Here is a 16133-nt window from a genome sequence, read left to right on the forward strand (position 1 = left end):
ACTGAATCTGTCAGGAAAATAGGTCTAACTCACATGTACTGTTTGATGTGTTAACAAAGAGTGTATGATATGTGTCACTAATAGCTAGATCCTTTGCTCCAGTTATGATTTTGTTCCAAGCAATATTCAAGACTGCACTCTGCACTCTTTTGCATTCCCTTCCATTTTTAGAGGGTATAAAAAGAATTCTTCCCTAGCTAGAAGAGCTTTACGAATCCACAGCATGTTGTTCTCTGTATCCTTCAACTCCAACATGTATTAGAGATTAGTTTGTATCTATAAAAAGAACTACAGCTGTTCATGCTCATCTACTTACAAGAGACTTGTAAAGCATATATTAATTAGGGAGAAATTGTTTGTGAGCACTTCAAAACCCTTGTGTGTACTCTGTGTAGCTAACAGCTTTGCCTTCCTTCACCTCTGCTATGTCTATAAAAATCATACAGGGGAAAGCCTACAAAATTCATCTCATCTGAATATCTCTACAACTGGTTCCACACTGTAACCCCTGCGGCATTTGGAATAAATCATTATTAGTTCATATTTCATCTCATCCTAGCAGATTTATTTGTGTCCTGTATCCTCCACTTGGCAGCCATTCTCTTGGTTGTGCTGTCTCTTTACACCCTTCAACACAGATGACTGATTGGATTAAAATAATTTAGGACTGAGATGATTCACGTTTCACTTAAAGTCAACTGCACAGACTGTTCTGCAGAGACTGCCTGTAGTTTACCATGCACTTGGACATGTTCCAGTGACTTGGAGTGTGACAGGACTAGGGCAAATCTGAGACACTTCCCTCTGGCCTTTTGTACTCCAGCAGCTGTTCATAGAGCAGGCTGCTGGCAAAAGCAATGGTAAGCAGTGATGGGAGTTAACACACAAGCTCTGCCCTTTCATGGGGGCACAAACTCAGGCTTGGTTCACCAGTGAAACTGTTTGGTCTGATCATTCAAGCAATTCTGCAAAACTACTGAGCAATGGGTCACTACTGCTGGACCTGCAAAGGACGTGCCAAGAGACACTGTAATGAATGGCTGCTGCAGGCCAAGACTCAAGGACTGCATAAGGCAGCAGCCACACATTGCTAATCTTTCCAATTTTCACATACAACCAGGATCTTACCCCCCATGTTTTCCAGCTTATGATCACATTCCATGCTTTTGGAAACTTTTTTACACTCACCACTGAACTAAAAAGTGTCATTATAGAATATGACAATGAGTATTGACATTTGACACATTCTCAAGTAAGACAGAATGCACAGGACTTGCCTTGAAGTCATATGCAAAACCCACAGCAAGCTTGACATTCAGAAATAAACAGACACCTCCAATGCTTTTTTGGGTGTTTCTAGAGCTTCAGGGTGTAACATGGGTAAGTCACCATTCCCACATGTGCCCATTTTCCTCAGGGTGCTTGGTGCCATTTTTTCCATAGGCCATCCCAAGAAGTCCCCTCATCCTCTGATCCCTCAGTGAAAGGCACTGCTGTCCCAGTAACTCTGACAGGGCACCTGTCTGTCTCTGCTGCTGAAACCCCTGCTGGTGGTGTTTATCTGCAATGCACTGTTAGTATCACACAATGGTATTTCAGTGGCCGGTAACAAGTATCTGTTGAAACACGTGTGTTTATAACCTTGGAGTTACTAATGTCATAGGAAGGTTATAAAGAGGTTTATATAAAAGCTTAGGATTTTTTTGCTTTGGTTTGGTTTTGGGAGGATTTTTGTGTGGGTTTTTTTTGGTGGGGAGAATTGGGTTGGAGTGGTTCTTTGGTAGTTTTTTGGGTTTTTTTGTTTTGTTTTGTTTTGTTTTTCTCCTTTTTAAACTTAGACACATATATTTATGTATATTTAGTACCAAAGATATTTTCAGTCACTTTCAGGAAAATCTTAACCAGCCCTTGCCAAAGAGACTTTATTGGGAGGACCTTTTTAAGATCCACTTTAATTTGGCTTACTGCAATCCATCCACAGTCATAATCCACCAGATCTATGACTCAGAAGCACAGCAAAAATGGTTTAAGTAGGTCTTCTGTTGCTGACTGTTACTTGGAGGATAGGTAGAATGTGTAACTTGATCAGGCTTGAGTCAAGCCTTAGGCATGGTGTAGAGCAGAGAGAGCTGCAGCTCTGGTTAAGCTGTGCCAGTGCACAGATATAACCTGAGAGTAAAGCTCATCATGCACATAAAAAATTAAACATGATACCTATGTAAATAACTTGGTAAGGGGAATTTTTGTCGAGTGTGTTTTACTCACGATGAAAAAGCAAAGCCATTGCTCATTTCTCTCAACATTTACACTACCCAGTGACTTCCACAAGTGTCCAAGAAGATGGTTTGGAAACAGACACACAAATCTGAGACTACATCATTGTATAGCACACAGTCTCCAATGTAAAGTTCTGTAGAGGAACATTTCCTGGATAGGCTGTGGGACACTTATGGGCATACTTACAATTTCTACAATGTTTTCCACTGACTGGAAAAATAAAAAGGAAAATTTATACCCTTCCACACAGTGCTATGCCTGAAAGGTTACAAAGAAAGTGACTGTACCTCTAATGTAAGAACATTTCCTCCAAAAGTCTCAGTACTTCAAAAATGTATTAAACACCCCTAGATGCACCCTTTGCTGTAAAACTGGTAAAACTGCTTTCTTATTAAGTTTTTCAGATGCCTAAAGTTAATCATATGCATAAATACTTACACAACCCCTCAGGACATAAGTGAAATGACAGAGTTAAGGGCATTTTAGGTCAGTACTAAAAGTTAGTGAATTTTTAAAATATTTTTCAAGACAAGTATTTGCTGCTAACACCATGGAATTTTGAGGAAATCAGTTATCATCATTACATTATTTTTTTCTAAGTTTCAGATTTTTTAAAGCCAAAGCTGATACTGATAGCTGAGCTGAGTTGCAATATTGATTCAATGTAGAAAGCAGCAAGCATTTTGCTATATCAAACCCTTACCAAGAGGAGGAATGACAGTCCTGAAAAAATTAATACAAGTTTGTATCGGAAGTTCAAGATTCTATTTTTTCTTTTTTCCATGTTTTCTGTGTGACTTTGGGAAAATTACCTGATCTTCCCATATCTATATGTTTCTGCCTATGAAATAGAGACAATATGTTCTTCATTATCATGTGGCTACTCTCAACTAGCTTTTACAGTTTGTTCCAAGGTTCACAATTGGAAATAAAATTTATTTTTTCCATTTATTTTATTCATATTTTCTTCCTCTACTGTACAGTTATCAAAACATCTAAACTACACTATCACATATGAAAGACAGATTGTTACTGAAAGGGATAAGGAATGCATAGGCATTCTTTTACTCAACAGAAATGATTTACACATGTCCCCCACACAGAGTTCAGTTGTTGTTTACAGGTAACATGAGTGAAGTAGAATCAGGCATTTTACTGTTAAGTTGTAACTAAGAAAAATAGGTAGCATGCAATTGTGTACACATTTTTGATCAAAAGCCCTATATGAAATCTAAAGGTTTGTCCATTGAAGCGAGCAAAGTCAAGGTGCTAGAACTGTTTTTAGGGTTTTCTGCTCTTTTAACAGGGCAGAAATTGCTCATGGAAGAAGGGAATTCTTGCCCAGCAGCGTCATCCAGGAAACAAGGGTAACATAACCTGGGTGAAGCACTACAAAATCAAACCAACAAGATTACCACAAACTTCCCTGAATGTTGTCTAGAATGAAAATCAGTGAACACTCTATGGTTTAGCCGGCTCCAAACATCAGATAATTGTTTTTGCCCTGTCCAGACACGAGTTACACTTTCAGAACCAACTTCTCTTTTCATGCACAAAAGAGCTCCATTAATATAAAAGGATTTAAAATAGGACAATTCATCAAAGCTTGAACTCCAAGACCTGTTAAGAATAAAGTGATGCTCACCATGAAAGGAAGGAAAGAAGGCAAGAATAAGACTATACTCTTAAAAACTTATAGAAGTATTTCTAGTGGCTGGAGCATGTGGCTACTACCACAGCATGCCAGAATCTCTAAGGTAACTGTCCAGTGCTGACCTGTGACTTCGAGCAAATCAATTCTTATCAGTGTCCCAGCAGTATTAACATACACCAGACTGTTCATGGTTGTAACACATAACCATAGAATTGAACATATGATAATGTTTTCAGTAATACCTCTTCCCTTATTTGTCTATATTAGATATACTATACAAGTTCACCTTTAAAGAAAAAAGAAAAGAAGAAAGATTTAAAAACAAAGAAAAATTGGGGATTTTGTGACAAAAAGTTTCAGATCTAAACTAACAAGTTCTTTCCCAGTGCGACTGCTCACCTTCATGCTCTTGTGCAGACTGCAGAAATCTGCTTAGCTCAGCCCACATCTCCTCGAGATTCTTCTCATTTTCCCTTCTCATTTTCCCTGCTAAGAAATAGCTGTTTGTCCCCTCATTTCCCGTTCAAACCCTGATCTCTTGATCAGGACTCTGCTCCCTCCTACCTGCCAGGTTCTGTAGTCGAGCATTCCTTGACACTCATCCCATGGACACTCCTGCTTTCAAGCCCTCCCAGCAGTATCACCATCTCCTTCTAATTTTTAGTAGTTCACACTTCTAGAGCCCCCTTCCAAACAGCCCCACTGTCAGGTGGCAAAACCAGCATTAATTAAACACACCTCCCTCCTGGCTTTTAAAGGAACTATTTATGCTTCCACCTTAACATGTAAACAGATGGAGCCTGGGCTTATAATAACCCTCCAACAGTGATTTAAAAATACGAATCCTTTTGATGCTGCTGTTCTCAGCTGAAGCCTCTGAGTAACAGAAGCACATGGCAGAACCCTTAATGTGTATTGATAGATCTTATTCAAAGTGCTATTTTCCAGATGCACTTGTTAAAACTCACTTTCTGCTGCTGCTCAGTGAAGTAAGAAGAGAACTTAATCTGATGAAGGACAGAGTTGGGGTAGCAGCATCAGGCAGATTGGTGGTTCATCACATTCACTGCATGGATTCCTTTTGAAAATCATTCCCCTGAAAAAGAAAAAGTCACACCAGCTTTTCAGGTTCAGGATCATTATGTTCAGTTAGATGAGAAGTAAGTTTCACACAGAAAGAGCTGCTCTTTCAAACTGTATTGGTAGACTATGACCAAAGGCAAAAGAAGGAAATAAAACACAATTCATGATACCTCCAAAAATGTTGAAAAACAGTAACTTCATATGAAACAGGCATCTTATCTTTGTGTTTGTGGGCCAGAAAAGGGACTCAGGGTTACCATCTTGTGCCAGATTTCTCCTTGCTCCTTTCACTGAATCCTTGATTTTCCTCACATGCAGGAGCCAGACCATAATGATTCTAGAGACAAGGCTAGGGAGGCCACAGCAGATGTTACAGAGCTGCACCTTGCAGCTTCCCTTCATTGTGCTGTTTCTGAAAGAGTCCCATCACAGCTGACCCTGCTCCATTTTTACTGGGTCACAGTACAAAGACGACTGCTTCTCAGAGCAGCTCATGAGCATGGCAACAGAGTGAGCTGCCTGAATTGCAGCTTGTAAAAATAAAATTACTGCAGGAGTTTTCAAAATAACACAGCTGACTGTCCAGTGTCACTAGAAACCATTTCTGGGAAACACAGGATTTGGGGTTTAGGATCAGGGCATTTCTTTAGCCAAAAGATGATCAAAGCCAGACGTCTTACCAGAACAGCCATACTGGAATGGCATGATAGCAGTAAAGACTTACAGCAAAAGGATTTTGAGAATTCAGCCATACAAGGTGGATCCTGATAGGAATTGGGTTTCTCATCCACTACTTAAGGGGAATTTTCTGAACAGAAAATCATGGTAATTAAACAACTTCATGAGGAACATAAATCAATTCTGAATCTTTCAGTTAAAAACCAAAAAGTCCAGTGGCAATAAAGCAACATCCTCTACTGGCACTTTGTGTCTTTGTGACTATTCGCTTAAGACTTTCACAATACTAGTATTTATTCTCCAGTTTTTTATTTCAGGACTGGAGATAGAAATTTGAAAAAGGATTCTGGTGGTCCAAAGGACATTCAATTGAACTTCAAGAGTTGTCAGTCTTTGGAATTCCCAAATGTGACACTCACAGCTATTACATATCCAGAGGAAGTTACACCACAGTACACTCAAAATCGTTGATTTGACAAGGGAAGAGGACCCTGTAATGTTTCTGTTTCAACATGTGACTAACTTGCAGGCACTTGTATTTCTCTGCTTCCTCCTTCCAAGACCCGGTGGCTTGGTTCCAGCAGAATTATTTGACTTCAGTAAAATTTGACTGTTACTAGTTTACTTGATCTAAACTTGAAAGAGCTCATAAGAGGAAAAAAGCTCATCACTGAAACTTTTATTCTGTTCTCTCTACAATGTATATCCAGCATGTAAAGGAAAGGGCTGAAGAACAAAATAATAGAAATGGAATAAAGAATAAGACATTCCTGTTGACTTGTCTGGGAGTTCTATTCTTGCACTGTTTTAAATAATGGAGGAATTGAAACAGATTATTTATACAATAGGATCCTGAATTTGTATCACACTTGTCCTCCCAGAGCCCACTGGCTCTGGAAAGCTTGGAAAGTCGGAAAGCTTGGCTGGCCCTAAACAAACTTTGAATTACTGAAACTGCCAATAAAGCTACAAAATAAATTTATTTTACCTATTGGGATTGTACAGATATAGTCTAGAACATTTTGTTGACATGGTGTGCCTTTCTTTATTAGTCTTTTGATCTTCTTACTGCCTGAAAACATTGTGCAAGGACAGAGCTGATTGCTCAGTTACCATCTAGTGAGCTGTATATTTAGCACCTGACCATCGAGATAGTCTTGATCTTTCTTCAAGGTTGGGCACCAAGATGTCAGAAAGAAGAAAAACATATACCAGCACTCAGGCTCCAGCAGCAGCTAAGTTAAACATAGCTCACAGTTTCCTCAGCAAAATTTATCCCAGTTTTCAGACATCCCAATGAAAACTGCTTCAATAAATCAATGGGCTCAACTGAAAAAATCATCAGCTCAAGGCACCAAGCAATCAAACTGAACGACTGCTGACACTGCTTTGTGGTAAGTATCAGGTAATTCTGAGTCAGAGTAGGGCATTAACTCCTTCTGTGCATTGGGTAATTCAATTTAGTGCAGTACGAAAAATTATCTGTAAAAGGTCATATCATTTACTCTTGAAGTGCTGCAAGGCAAATTCAAGAAGTTTCTTCATACTCAAACAGAAGATTAACAGTGCCTGTTGTAAGAAAGATGCAATGTTGGATTAATCAATATGCAATGGAGAGATGCTGAGAAATACCAAAGGAACAAATGGGAGGAGATTCACTTTTCCCTTTGTATAAAGGGCCTGAATTTACAGCTGCGTATTTACAGTTGAGCAATGAGTTAGAATTAAGAGGTCAACATTTATTTAGCCAAACTAACTGAAAATATTAAGTTTTAGGAGAACTCTAGCTTTTCTTCTATCTAAAATCAATGCACAAGACATTCGTTCTGACATTTTGGGGCCAGATTAGCCCAAATTTAGCACAAAAGTGGTGAGGGTTATAAGTCAAGCATCATTTCTGGGGTTCATCCTGTTGACAGTTCCTCTTGAATTACCTACTCCCATAACTCTTTTTTCATCCTGTACCAGCAATATTATGCTAATAATATAGATAGGGAAATGACAGGAACAGTCCAAGGAGGTTATCATGTAGACAGCCTTCTTTTTCATCTTTGAGCAACAGTCCAGAATTGCAATTCTCGATGTTCTATTGAACTGTATGTAGCAGCTTTACATTTTGATTATTTTGTTTGCATGTTTGGTTGCTCTTATATGTGGGCAACACTAGGAAGCCTGCAAAATTATTAAGGTAAGACTGAAAATAGGAATGATGAATCTCTATCTTACAATGATAAAATTACTAAAGTAAAGTCACTAGAAATATGATCCTCATCTGAGCTGTGCTTGCTACACAGCTACATTCCTAAGATTTTCTGCAAACGAAAATAATTTTGGAGATCCAAAGTATTAGATTCCTTTGGCAGCTTTTTTGCCAATGCCAGAAGACAATCCCACATGAATCAGACTGTTAACTGGACATATCTAAAGTCCTAACTTTAAATAAATTCCTTCTAGTCTTTTGTGAGAAGGAAATTGAAAACTCTGAGTTGTTTTGTAAATTGAGTATTTATTCGCCAGTGACAGAAGGAACAAACCAATGACTCTCCTGTCCCTTTATACAGCATGTGCAAAGAACTGGGAAAAACAGAACTGCTAAGCAATCACGAATGGAATAGCCTCATTTACTGGATCTGTTACAGTTTGGGTAAATGACAGTGGAAATGCAGGCCAGGTCTGCACTCCTCTGAATGCCAGCGCTTCTGCCTGAACAGTCACATCAGTGTTGCCACAGATAAATAACACCTACACAGCCCATCCAAACCAAAGGCAGCATCTTTTTCCCAGTTACTTGTTCCTCAGCAGGGGCTCACAGAAAGCCACACTCATCACTAGTTTATTTCTGAGCTCAGAACCCCTTCAGCCGGGCAGGAAATGAGATGACATATCAAAAGCACTATCCCAGGAGAAAGCATATCCATACTTTGTGCTGCAATGTCTGTACTTTATTTGATAATTTTCCTAATATCATTGGTGAGGAGCCTCTCAGTACCTGAGGAAGCCAGCCTTGTTGAATAGCAGTCATTCTTTTAAGTGTCCATCCGGGGGTGTTGCACCTTCAGTTTACAATTACTGCAACTAAACTGCCCAGACAGCTGACTGAAGTACCTGATAAACCTTATGAAACCCTACTGCGGGAAAATGAGGGGCCTATTTACAAGAAAAACAATGTTTCTGAGACTGATCTGAGGCTAAACAGCTGATGAAACAGCCTGGAAGATCAGATTGTGATTGGAAGAAAGGATAAAAGAAAAGGAGAAACACTTGCAGAAAACTAGCCCTTGACAGAACTATCTGAATTTCCCAGTAAAGGATATTGACCAGGCTGGAATGAAATTCATGGGTCAAAAGCAAATCACACTGAGTCACTGAGGAAAACAGACAGCTAAATCTACCAGTAAGCTACTTTCCAGAAAGCAAATAGGATTGTTTGCACAAGATGGCCCAGTCAGTGTAGCCTCATCTCTCAGCTTTTCGTAATAAGTGGTGACCCCAAAGGTGTTTCAGGGAACTATTCCAAGGCTGTATTTCTGAAACATCTTTTAAAATATGTGTTTAATATTAGTGCCTTCTAGAAAAATGGGACAGAGGATTTTGTCCCTCCAAATGACAGGCATAGGTTTCTGGGAACAAGCCTGCAGGCTCTTTCAGAGAGCGCTGAGCTCTCATACTTTCAAGTTCCTCAGCTTTGAGTGACCTATGGAGAAACACACAAGCTTGTGTATTTCATCCAGTTTCAAACAAAAACAAAGTCTGAAGCAAAACTGATCCACCACTCATCAGAACAGGATTATTGGCCACTTCCCAGTCATCCTTGCTGATACTTTTACAGGGAAGCAGAAAATCAGGTTATTGAAGGCCTTGAAAAGGTTCAGGTAGAAGTCCTTAAATCTAAATACGATTTTTTCTATCACACATAGAATGGGATAATCTAACAGAACATCATTAAATAAGCATAATTTCCCACCATCTGGATCATGTTTTCCAGCCTAAATCACCAAAAATACTACTTTATAAGGTTGCTCACCTCATCACAAGACGCAAAATGTTTCCGTTTGGGGATAGAAGCCAACTTGTCAGTGGAATATTTTTGCAACTACTATTAAAGTCGCAATCCATATGAATTTTGGCTAAGGATAAATACAGAAATAATTTAGATCAATTTTTCCTGGCCTTGTCTATGCATCCCATAAAGTGCAAAGACACTTGAGGTTCCATAAGACGAGAAACACTAAACCTGAACTGCGACCCTTTAAAGTAGGCTGGAGCTGAGACGCTTCTCAGAAGGGCTGCGTATTGCAGCGATTGCATTGCTGTGTTTCTCGCGGCCCCTTCTGCCCCTCACTGCAGGGGTTTGCCGGGCCCGCGCGGCGGGGGCGGTGCGGGGCGGTGAGGGGCCGGTGCGGGGCCGGTGCGGGGTCGGAGCGGGGCGGTGCGGGGTCGGAGCGGGGTTGGAGCGGGGTCGGTGTGGAGCGGTGCGGGGTCGGAGCGGGGCCGGTGCGGGGTCGGAGCGGGGCGGTGCGGGGTCGGAGCGGGGTTGGAGCGGGGTCGGTGCGGGGTCGGAGCGGGGCGGTGCGGGGTCGGAGCGGGGCCGGTGCGGGGCCGGTGCGGGGTCGGAGCGGGGCGGTGCGGAGTCGGAGCGGAGCAGTGCGGGGCGGTGCGGGGCCGGTGCGGGGCGGTGCGGGGCCGGTGCGGGGCGGTGCGGGGTCGGAGCGGGGTCGGAGCGGGGCCGGTGCGGGGCCGGAGCGGGGTCGGTGCGGGGCCGGAGCGGGGCCGGTGCGGGGCCGGAGCGGGGCCGGTGCGGGGCCGGTGCGGAGCGGTGCGGAGTCGGAGCGGAGCAGTGCGGGGCGGTGCGGGGTCGGAGCGGAGCAGTGCGGGGCCGGTGCGGGGCCGGTGCGGGGGCGGTGCGGGGTCGGAGCGGAGCAGTGCGGGGCGGTGCGGGGTCGGAGCGGGGCCGGAGCGGGGTCGGAGCGGGGCCGGTGCGGGGCCGGAGCGGGGTCGGTGCGGGGCCGGTGCGGAGCGGTGCGGAGTCGGAGCGGAGCAGTGCGGGGCGGTGCGGGGTCGGAGCGGAGCGGGGTCGGTGCGGGGTCGGAGCGGAGCAGTGCGGGGCGGTGCGGGGCCGGAGCGGGGTCGGAGCGGAGCAGTGCGGGGCGGTGCGGGGCCGGTGCGGGGCCGGTGCGGGGCCGGTGCCGCCCGCGCCGCCCTGTCCCTGGTGCTGACCGGGCGCGGTCCCTCGGCACGGCCGCTCCGCTGCGCAGCCAGCCGCCTTCCCAGCCCAGGGAATTCTCGCTCCTGGGCAAATCCCAGCGGGCTCCGATGCCACGGGGTACCGCACGCGTTCCCAGCGGTTCAACGATTGGGAACAGGCTTTTCTCTTTTTTAAAAATTTTTAACAAACTCATAAAGCAGTGGCGCTGTCATTGCACTGAGAAAACAGCTGACTTCCTGCAGGATACTTTGGGGAGCATAACATAAAAAACCAAAAAAAGAACTGCTGAATAGAGGGATGTATGGAGCGGGCCGTCTGGCCCTTGACAGAACTCAGCAGGACTATGGGAAAGCACCACAAGGCTCAATCTCTTAAATCATCTCAGCATCAGTATCGTGATGGGCAATTAAATAGTTCGTGCTGCATTTTTTGTCTTCCAAACCCTTTGTCTTATCTCGGGATGTCGTTTTAACTTTTCCATTTAACTAAAACGACCATTGCATATCAGCACCAGTGAATCAGTGGGGGCAAACAACCTCGCTTCCACTTTTCCTGCGGGTCAGTGTATGCAACCACCGTTCTCACCGGTGTTCCGGCGGCGAGCAAAGGGGCTGAAGGCAGCAGGCGGTGAGCGAAGGGGCTGAAGGCTGCGGGTTCCAAGCCCGCAATTCATTAACGCACAAGGCTCAAGAGCTTTCGCTGAACTTGGGCAGGACAGCAGCCCCTCCCGGCCGCCCTCCAGAGCCTTCCTGGTCCCACCCGCGGGCGCAGCCCCCCCGCTCCCGCCGCCATTTCATCCCTCGCATCCTTCCCTGAGGGCTCAGACGCGGAACGCCCGCCCCCCGGGATACCTGCTGCCCCGGAGCTCGGCCGAACCGCTCCCCACAGCTCTGTGTAACCTTCCCGCTCTGCCACCGCGGCCCCGAGGTGATCTCGGCCCAAACTCGGATATTTACACGCCGCCGGCAGCGGCTTCTCGCGGATCGGCCCCTGCGCCACCGCTTGAGGCAAATCCCCACCCGCGGCGCCTCGCCAGCCCAGCGCCCCCTCGCGGCGGGACGGGGAGCGGCCGCCGCCCTCAGCGCGGCGCTCCCGGCGGCCCGGGCGCTTTAAAGGCTCCACCTGCGTGGCGGCGGCTCTTTGCCCGCCACGGGGCCGGGCGGCTGCCTCAGCGCTTCCCTCAGCCCCGTCGCGGCCGCCCCCTGGCTGCGGGGGCGATGTCCGCGGGTGCGGCAGCCGCGGCTCCCGCAGGGGCGGGACCGGGACCCACGCGGCGCGGCCCGGGCAGCGCTGCGCGGCCGGAGGCGGCGGGGGCCGGCCGCTCGGCCCGGAGGTACCGCTGAGCGGGCAAGGTGGGTCGCGCCGCGCCTACAGCGTGTCTGTAGTGGAAATTCAACCCTGGAGAGCCCTTGCTGGGAAGGCAGGAGTGAGTAGGCGAGGCTGAAGTGTAACTTTTGGGAGGCTGCTTAGTTATCTTGCAACCTTGTGGTTATAGGCGCGTAGCTACATCAGCGTGCCGTGGTGATCCCTGAGGAATCTGCGGTGGCCAAATGACACTGAGGGCACAGGATCCTTCTCGTGTGGCTCCTTGTGCGCTCCCCGCGCTGTTCCAGAACTCCGGCTGGCAGGAGGCAAAGCCTGCCCCCTAAGAGATCTGTGACCTCCATATCGGAGCTCAGTCCCTGGTCTGTGGGGAGCTGACTGTGACGTCTTGGGGTTTGTTTGGATTTTTTTCCTTCACTGTTTTCTCTTTTCTGAGGCCAAACAGTCAATTAGGTTCCTGTGCAGCAAGGCACAGATTACAATAGTCACAGGATTGCCGTCAACTTTCCTGGTTTCAGCCCAGAGTTGAAGAACAACAATGAAAACTGAACAGTGACACATTTTGCAGACTTCTTTTTCTGCCTCAAGTACATGTATTAGAAACTGGGCCCTGTCTTTTAGTCCAGTTTGCTGCTGTTGACTCATTTTCTCACCTAAAGTGGGTAACTTAAGTGCTGTGGTTATGTTTATAAACAGGACATGGTTAAAACAACAGGTGTTTAGATGTTCTTTACCTTAAAAGAAGAAATTTTTTTATCGTGGGATGGTTAAGTACCTAGAAGTCTTAAGTATTATATGGTCTAGTGAGTGTCTTTAAAAACAATGACTGAAAAGCTAGTAAGATGAGAATTTACTAACATACACCTAAGTCTTCATAGTCTGGAGAGGTATCTTCCCCTTGCCTTTCATGGTGAATCTGTCTCTCCACAGGATTCCAGTTTAATACAGTTACTAAAAAAATATTTGAGTCTTTGAAAGTTTAGTTCTGATTAACTGTGTTGTATACCAAATTTTTATTGTAGTGAAAGGAGGTTGGTGTAGGGGAAAAAAAAGCCATGCAGTAGAGGAAAAAAAAAGTGTGAAATACAGGTTTGTTTGTTGTTTTTTTTTTTTTTTGTAAAGATGGAAATAGTGATGGTGAAGGATCTAGAGGGAGGGGTAGATAGCAAATTCAGTTAATTGGTAAGAGATACTGGCAGCAGCAAACAGCCAAACAGGAAACATTTGGGCTGTATTTCTGAAGGCATTATGTAGAGCAGGAAGATAATACTCCATCATTATATTGCTCTAGCATATCTCCCCAGCATTATCAGCTTTTTCTGGAACTCACAAAGCACATCCTTAGTCAGGTATTGCAAAGCAGAATGTGGTGAAGGCAAGCGTGATAGAAAATTTAGCGGCCTGAGAAAGATCAAGACTTAGGACAACTTGATAAAGGGGCTAAAATGAATTCAGAAATCCTAAGGCCAGTGAGAATTGAAGGATTTTAAATTAATAGATGAAAAAAAGTACAAGTATGATTAGCTCAACTTAGTTCAGATTTCAGCAGTGAAAGAAAGGAGATCACAATGAGCTGTTTCACAGAATAGTCTTACTTTGGAAGCAATGTTGAACTTGTGGGGAAAAATATCTTTGCTCTTGATGATTTTATATTCAGTTTGCCACTGGCAAGGTAGGAATCCAGAGCTAATTTTTCCCCCATCTCTAATGTGTCCGTTTCAAGTTCCTCAGCACTGCTTAGCTAATATATAGTAGATGTCTACTATTTCCCCCTGTGGATGACAATGAAGATCAGTCCTCAAATACAGCTGTTGATTTCATGTGAAATGTACTTAGCATTGGGTTGATTCAAAACTTTGGAAAACTCTAGGATTGCATATATTGAACAACTGGGTCAAAGCTTGGGTTTTCTTCATGCATGTGTTTAGTGAGTAGTTACTTCAAAGGCTCCACTCACCCCACTTCCCACTCTTCTGAAGGACTGTAGGTAGTTGTACTGGTGATAGTGCAGGAATCCATAGGACAAAAAGGGTGTGTTTGTCATAAAGCTGAATACTGCCTTTTTGTACTGCCACTCCCTCAGGTGAGGGAGACTGAAAGAAAGACAATCATTTTGCCTGGGTTTTTTTTTGATTAGTTGTTTGGTTTTTGTTTGGATTTTTTTTGTTTGTCTGATTGATTGGGTTTTTTTTCCTAAGGGAAAATCTATCCAGCTTGTTGGACATCTTTCTATTAAAGAGGAGATGATAGTTTATTCATGCCCGGCACAAATCTTTCCCTTGCCTAAACATAAAACATTGAAATCATGACCTTGTATGCATCTTTTTATTTGCCAGAGATCCATAGTCTGTTGCAGCTCAGAAGTCAAGCTGTCAATCAATCCTTGATGAACCAAATGACACAACCTTGTCAGTAATTCAAATCTCCCCTGGGCCACAGGAGCTAAAATATAACCCCTGACTAATGTGTCCAGCTTTGTGAAGTAGTAGCAACTTTAACAATTGGAATTTCCATTACTTGTTTCCTTCCACCTTAATTTAGCATTGACACTAGTGGCTTTTATTTCATTCACTTCATGTCTGTGCACTCCCAAGCATGCAGTTGTGGCTCTCCCAAAGTCGGTTCACTGTAATACGCACAGCATGGTCCCCTAGCACGTGTGAATTGTTTCCGCTGGTGTAACAGCTCTGCTGGGCTTGTGGAAGGACAGCTCTGCTCGGGCTCAGAGGCCTTTGCTGGAGGTGGTGGCACTCTCCTCTGCTGGTACCCATCCAGCTTCCTCGCAACTGTTCCCATCAGTCAGCTGGGAATAGCTTGGGGCAGGAGGGGGGCTGCCTGGGGAGCTCTGGAAAATCCTCTGATTTGATATGTGTAGAGAAAATGTCACCCTGCTCCTGGAATATGTTTTTTGTTTAAATGTCACCCCTTACATCAGTGACCTCATCTGACTCAGCACTCAGCATAGCTTCTCTCTGAAGGGAGGGAGCTTTAAGCAAGTCATGGATTTTGACATAAGCAGAGAATGTAGGGAAGAAGGCACACCATGAGAAACAAAATCTGAGCAAACAGAAATTATTTTTGAAACGGACTAGCAGGCAATTATGTAAAACAACTTAAAATCTAAACATCAGAAGCCTCTGGAAAAACAAGGAAATTGACAGTTCTGTGAAAATAGTTTATTTCAGCATCTGGTTTCCCAGAAGGTTTTGCTGAGGTTTGTGCTGGTGTAGCTGTGGCAGCACTGTACCTGCTACACTGATGTCTCACCTTTGAAAGCAGGGCGGGGCTGAAAGAGCCATCTGGATGGATCACCCGGTTTATTTGGAGGCTGATTGTGCTAAAAGTCTGTAGAAGGTGAGACCTATGCTAAGGATGTCCCTAACAAATGGATTTGTGACTACAGCCTCAAATGGATTTGTGACTACAGCCTGAGCTTCTGTAGCATTTTAACTTCATTATTAGGAGCAGAACTTTCTTTAGACAGGCAGAGGGGATACAGACATTAGAGAGGCTTGGAGCGAGGAAACTCTGGGATCTTCTTTCCCTGTATTGCACCTGGTAGGGGTAGTGTGGATGCATGAAAAGAGCTGTGGTCCTGATGTGTTGAAGGGAAATGTTGGCCAGGACGCTGGCATATCCTCTATACTTTCCTTTTAAAAATGCCAAGCTACCCTGAACATTGAGGCAGACACGGACAGAAACCAAAGGAGCAGGAACAAGTGACCTCAGTTTAACATTTCATTCAAATGACAGAGCCCCGAATGTGATGCCCGCTCTCGTTTCTTAGCTCACCACTCAGCCTGAAGGATCTCTCAGATCCTTTCTGATGTCCTGATAAGAAAATACCATGTTATAGGTGGGAAAGTAGGACAGAAGCACATAGTGTTTGGTTAAACAACATCTCTGTTTCTT

The 16133-nt window shown here is 44.6% G+C and overlaps 2 protein-coding genes across 2 annotated transcripts in view; one reads left to right on the forward strand and one right to left on the reverse strand.

Moving 5' to 3' along the window:
* The window catches only part of WAPL (WAPL cohesin release factor), a 135159-nt gene extending 123244 nt beyond the window's left edge, over window positions 1–11915 (reverse strand). The window contains exons 1-2 of the mRNA XM_021536198.3: window positions 11750–11915; window positions 4900–5027 (exon numbers count right to left, since the gene is read on the reverse strand). The gene's annotated coding sequence lies outside the window, so the exon portion shown is untranslated. The remainder of the gene's footprint in view (window positions 1–4899; window positions 5028–11749) is intronic.
* Window positions 11916–12172: 257 nt separating this feature from the next.
* Window positions 12173–16133, forward strand: part of LDB3 (LIM domain binding 3) — a 112916-nt gene continuing 108955 nt past the window's right edge. Inside the window, exon 1 of the mRNA XM_021536187.2 lies at window positions 12173–12250. The gene's annotated coding sequence lies outside the window, so the exon portion shown is untranslated. The remainder of the gene's footprint in view (window positions 12251–16133) is intronic.

The sequence above is a fragment of the Lonchura striata genome, chromosome 7 (genome assembly GCF_046129695.1).
Source record: "Lonchura striata isolate bLonStr1 chromosome 7, bLonStr1.mat, whole genome shotgun sequence".
Lineage (NCBI taxonomy): Eukaryota > Metazoa > Chordata > Aves > Passeriformes > Estrildidae > Lonchura > Lonchura striata.